Genomic DNA, 5,617 nt, shown 5'->3' with positions numbered 1-5,617 from the left:
TACTGGTCTCCCCATGTCGCTCTCTCTCTCACTCTGGTTGAGTCTCCATCTGGAGCGCGGAACCCACCATGCTTACTAATTATGCCTGGGCTTCTAAGATCCGACCGGGGAGGCCTCAGTGTCTCCTCTCCTTCGGGAGAACGGAAGGACGCCTGCGGCCTACGTAAGTGGTGCAAGCTTCTTGTCTTGAAGTTTTATTGGTCCCCCGCGTAAACCAAGCTACTCAGCCTCTTTTCTCCACTGAATTTTCCTACTGAGCTATCCTTATTCTATTACTCTTTATATCTTTAATTAATATCTAATTGAAGCTATCGTATCCTGATCCTCGCCTATGCCGTCTCTCCTTCGAATACCCTGGATCAGCCGGGGCTGGTCCCCGGCACTGTACAATGTCATGAACCTCATTCCATAGTTCATCAGGCACTCTATCTATCAGATCTAGGCCCTTAAATCTGTTTCTCACTTCCACTGTATAATCGTAAGGGATTTGATTTAGGTCATACCTGAAAGGCCTAGTGGTTTTCCCTACTTTCTTCAATTTCAGTCTGAATTTGGCAATAAGGAGTTCATGATCTGAGCCACAGTCAGCTCCTGGTCTTGTTTTTGCTTACTGTACAGAGCTTCTCCATCTTTGGCTGCAAAGAATATAATCAATCTGATTTCGGTGTTGACCGTCTGGTGATGTCCATGTATAGAGTCTTCTCTTGTGTTGTTGGAAGAGGGTGTTTGTTATGACCAGTGCATTTTCTTGGCAAAACTCTATTAGTCTTTGCCCTGCTTCATTCCGTATTCCTGCGTCCAAGGTCAGGGGCGGCGATCAGAGGAGTTACCCCGTGTCTGAGGTCAGGGGTGGCGGCCAGGAGGAGATACCCCATGCCCCAAGCCTGAGGCCAGGGGCGGTGGGCGGGAGGAGCTACCCCATGCCCCTAAGCCCGAGGCCAGGGGCAGCGGCCTGGAGGAGCTACCCCACGCCCCCATGCCCGAGACCAAGGGTGGCGGCTGGGAGGAGCAACTCCACATCTAAGGAGCCATGGCTGCGTGTGCGCAAGAGGGCCTAGAGGAGCTATCCCACATTGAAAGTCAGGAAGGGCGGCAGTGCGGAGATACCCCTCATCCAAGGTAAGGAGCAATGGCTGAGCTTTGCTGGAGCAGCCGTGAAGAGATACCCCACACCAAGGTAAGAGAAACCCAAGTAAGACAGTAGGTGTTGCAAGAGGGCATCAGAAGGCAAACACACTGAAACCATACTCACAGAAAACTAGTCAATCTAATCACACTAGGACCACAGCCTTGTCTAACTCAATGAAACTAAGCCATGCCTGTGGGGCAACCCAAAATGGGCGGGTCATGGTGGAGAGATCTGACAGAATGTGGTCCACTGGAGAAGGGAATGGCAAACCACTTCAGTATTCTTGCCTTGAGAACCCCATGAACAGTATGAAAAGGCAAAATGATAGGATACTGAAAGAGAAACTCCCCAGGTCAGTAGGTGCCCAATATGCTACTGGAGATCAGTGGAGAAATAACTCGAGAAAGAATGAAGGGATGGAGCCAAAGCAAAAAGAATACCCAGCTGTGGATGTGACTGGTGATAGAAGCAAGGTCGGATGCTGTAAACAGCATTATTGCATAGGAACCTGGAATGTCAGGTCCATGAATCAAGGCAAATTGGAAGTGGTCAAACAAGAGATGGCAAGAGTGAATGTCAACATTCTAGGAATCAGCGAACTGAAATGGATTGGAATGGGTGAATTTAACTCAGATGACCATTATATCTACTACTGCGGGCAGGAATCCCTCAGAAGAAATGGAGTGGCCATCATGGTCAACAAAAGAGTCCAAAATGCAGTACTTGGATGCAATCTCAAAAATGACAGAATGATCTCTGTTCGTTTCCAAGCAAACCATTCAATATCACAGTAATCCAAGTCTATGCCCCAACCAGTAACGCTGAAGAAGCTGAAGTTGAACGGTTCTATGAAGACCTACAAGACCTTTTAGAACACCAAACAAACAAACAAACAACAACAACAAAAAACCATACATAGCCTCCATCATTAAGAATAATACCCACCAGAATGGCACATTTTTCATGAACGATGAACCTACACTGACACATTACAATCACACGAACTCCACAGTTTAGGGTTCATTCTTGGTGTTGTGCATTCTACGGTTTGGGCAAAATATAACAATGTACCAATATAGGCACAATAACATTTCCACTGTGGTAAAAATCCTTTTGGCTTTTGTCAGTTTGATCTCCTTCCATTCCACAACCCCATAATCATCAGTTTTTTTATTGGCTTCTGGAGTCAAACAGCATTTTCAGATTGATTTCTTTCATTTAGTAATATACATTTCAGTATTCTTCAGTATACTTCCAGAACCCCATGAACAGTATGAAAAGGCAAAAAGATAGAACACTGAAAAATGAACTCCCTAAGTCCGTAGGTGCCCAATATGCTACTGGAGATCAGTGGAGAAATAACACCAAAAAGAATGAAGGGATGGAGCCAAAGCAAAAACAACACCCAGTTGTGGATGTGACTGGTGAAAGAAGCAAGGTCCGATGATGTAAAGAGCAATATTGCATAGGAACCTGGAATGTTAGGTCCACGAATCAAGGCAAATTGTAAGTGGTCAAACAAGAGATGACAAGAGTGAATGTCAACATTCTAGGAATCAGTGAACTAAAATGGACTGGAATGGGTGAACTTAACTCAGATGACCATTATATCTACTACTGTGGGCAGGAATTCCTTAGAAGAAACAGAGTAGCCAACATAGTCAACAAAAGAGTTCAAAATGGTGCTCGCTTTGGCAGCACATATACTAAAATTGGAACGATACAGAGAAGATTAGCATGGCCCCTGCGCAAGGATGACACGCAAATTCGTGAAGCGTTCCATATTTTTCTCAAAATGGATTAAAGATCTAAACATAAGACCAGAAACTATAAAACTCCTAGAGGAGAACATAGGCAAAACACTCTCTGACATACATCACAGCAGGATCCTCTATGACCCACCTCCTAGGATATCGGAAATAAAAGCAAAAATAAACAAATGGGACCTAATTAACCTTAAAAGCTTCTGCACATCAAAGGAAACTATAAGCAAGGTGAAAAGACAGCCTTCAGAATGGGAGAAAATAATAGCAAATGAAGCAACTGACAAACAACTAATATCAAAAATATACAAGCAACTCCTACAGCTCAACTCCAGAAAAATAAATGACCCAATCAAAAAATGGGCCGAAGAACTAAATAGACATTTCTCCAAAGAAGACATACAGATGGCTAACAAACACATGAAAAGATGCTCAACATCACTCATTATCAGAGAAATGCAAATCAAGACCACTATGAGGTACCATTTCACACCAGTCAGAATGGCTGCGATCCAAAAGTCTACAAATAATAAATGTTGGAGAGGGTGTGGAGAAAAGGGAACCCTCTTACACTGTTGGTGGGAATGCAAACTAGTACAGCCACTATGGAGAACAGTGTGGAGATTCCTTAAAAAACTGGAAATAGAACTGCCTTATGATCCAGCAATCCCACTGCTGGGCATACACACTGAGGAAACCAGAAGGGAAAGAGACACGTGTACCCCAATGTTCATCGCAGCACTGTTTATAATAGCCAGGACATGGAAGCAACCTAGATGTCCATCAGCAGATGAATGGATAAGAAAGCAGTGGTACATATACACAATGGAGTATTACTCAGCCATTAAAAAGAATTCATTTGAATCAGTTCTAATGAGGTGGATGAAACTGGAGCCTATTATACAGAGTGAAGTAAGCCAGAAGGAAAAACACCAATACAGTATACTAACGCATATATATGGAATTTAGAAAGATGATAACAATGACCCTGTGTATGAGACAGCGAAAGAGACACTGATGTATGGAACAGTCTTATGGACTCTATGGGAGAGGGAGAGGGTGGGAAGATTTGGGAGAATGGCATTGAAACATGTAAAATATCATGTATGAAACGAGATGCCAGTCCAGGTTCGATGCACGATACTGGATGCTTGGGGCTAGTGCACTGGGACGACCCAGAGGGATGGTATGGGGAGGGAGGAGGGAGGAGGGTTCAGGATGGGGAGCACATATATACCTGTGATGGATTCATTTTGATATTTGGCAAGACTAATACAATTATGTAAAGTTTAAAAACTAAAAAAAAAAAAAAAAGAGTTCAAAATGCAGTACTTGGATGCAATTTCAAAAATGACAGAATGATCTCTGTTCGTTTCCAAGGCAAGCCATTCAATATCACAGTAATCCAAGTCTATGCCCCTACCAGTAAGGCTGAAGAAGCTGAAGTTGAATGGTTCTATGAAGACTTACAAGACCTTTTAGAACTAACACCCCAAAAAATATGTCGTTTTCATATAGGGGACTGGAATACAAAAGCAAGAAGTCAAGAAACACCTGGAGTAACATGAAAATTTGGCCTTGGAGTATAGAATGAAGCAAAGCAAAGGCTGATAGAGTTTTGTCAAAAGAACACACTGGTCATAGCAAACACCCTCTTCCAACAACACAAGAGAAGACTCTACACATGGACATCATCAGATGGCCAACACCGAAATCAGATTGATTATATTCTTTGCAGCCAAAGATGGAGAAGCTCTATACAGTCAGCGAAAACAAGACTGGGAGCTGACTGTGGCTCAGATCATAAGCTCCTTATTGCCAAATTCAGACTGAAATTGGAGAAAGTGGGGAAATTCATTAGACCATTCAGGTATGACCTAAATCAAATCCCTTATGATTATACAGTGGAAGTGAGAAATAGATTTAAGGGACTAGATCTGATAGACAGAGTGCCTGATGAACTATGGACAGAGGTTTGTGACATTGTACAGGAGACAGAGATCAAGACCATTCCCAAGAAAAAGAAATGCAAAAAGGCAAAATGGCTGGCTGAGGAGGCCTTACAAATAGCTGTGGAAAGAAGAGAAGCAGAAAAAAGGAGAAAAGGAAAGATATAAGCATCTGGATGCAGAGTTCCAAAGAATACCAAGGAGAGATAAGAAAATCTTCCTCAGTGATCAATGCCAAAGAAATAGAGAAAAACCATAGAATGGGAAAGACTAGAAATCTCTACAAGAAAATTAGAGATACCAAGGGAACACTTCATGCAAAGATGGGCTCAATAAAGGACAGAAGTGGTATGGACCTAACAGAAGCAGAAGATATTAAGAAGAGGTGGCAACAATACAAAGAAGAACTGTACAAAAAAGATCTTCACAACCCAGATAATCATGATGGTGGGACCACTCACCTAGAGCCATGTATCCTGGAATGTGAAGTCAAGTTGGCCTTAGGAAGCATCACTATGAACAAAGCTAGTGGATGTGATGGAATTCCAGTTAAGTGTAAGTAAGTGTTAGTCGCTCAGTTGCGCCCGACTCTTGGTGACCCCATTGACTGCAGCTGACCAGGATCCTCTGTCCATGAGATTTTCCAGGCGAGGATACTGGAGTGGGTTGCCATTTCCTTCTCCAGGGGATCTTCCCAACCCAGGAATTGAACCCGGGTCTCCTGAACTGTAGGCAAATTCTTTACCGACTGAACTACAAGGGAATTCCAGTTGAGC

The 5,617-nt window shown here is 43.2% G+C and overlaps 1 non-coding gene across 1 annotated transcript; it reads left to right on the top strand.

The window, feature by feature from the left end:
- Positions 1-2,811: 2,811 nt before the first annotated feature.
- On the top strand, positions 2,812-2,918 carry LOC147372764 (U6 spliceosomal RNA). The gene has a single exon (XR_015165017.1). It is a non-coding gene; the product is annotated as a U6 spliceosomal RNA (small nuclear RNA).
- The last annotated feature ends 2,699 nt before the right edge of the window (positions 2,919-5,617 follow it).

The sequence above is a fragment of the Bos grunniens genome, chromosome 5 (genome assembly GCF_055505025.1).
Source record: "Bos grunniens cultivar Pamir isolate PY7600 chromosome 5, Bosgru_T2T1.0, whole genome shotgun sequence".
Classification (NCBI taxonomy): Eukaryota; Metazoa; Chordata; class Mammalia; order Artiodactyla; family Bovidae; genus Bos; species Bos grunniens.
The sequence above is the reverse complement of the archived record's forward strand: the minus strand, read 5'-3'. Positions and strand labels throughout refer to the sequence as shown.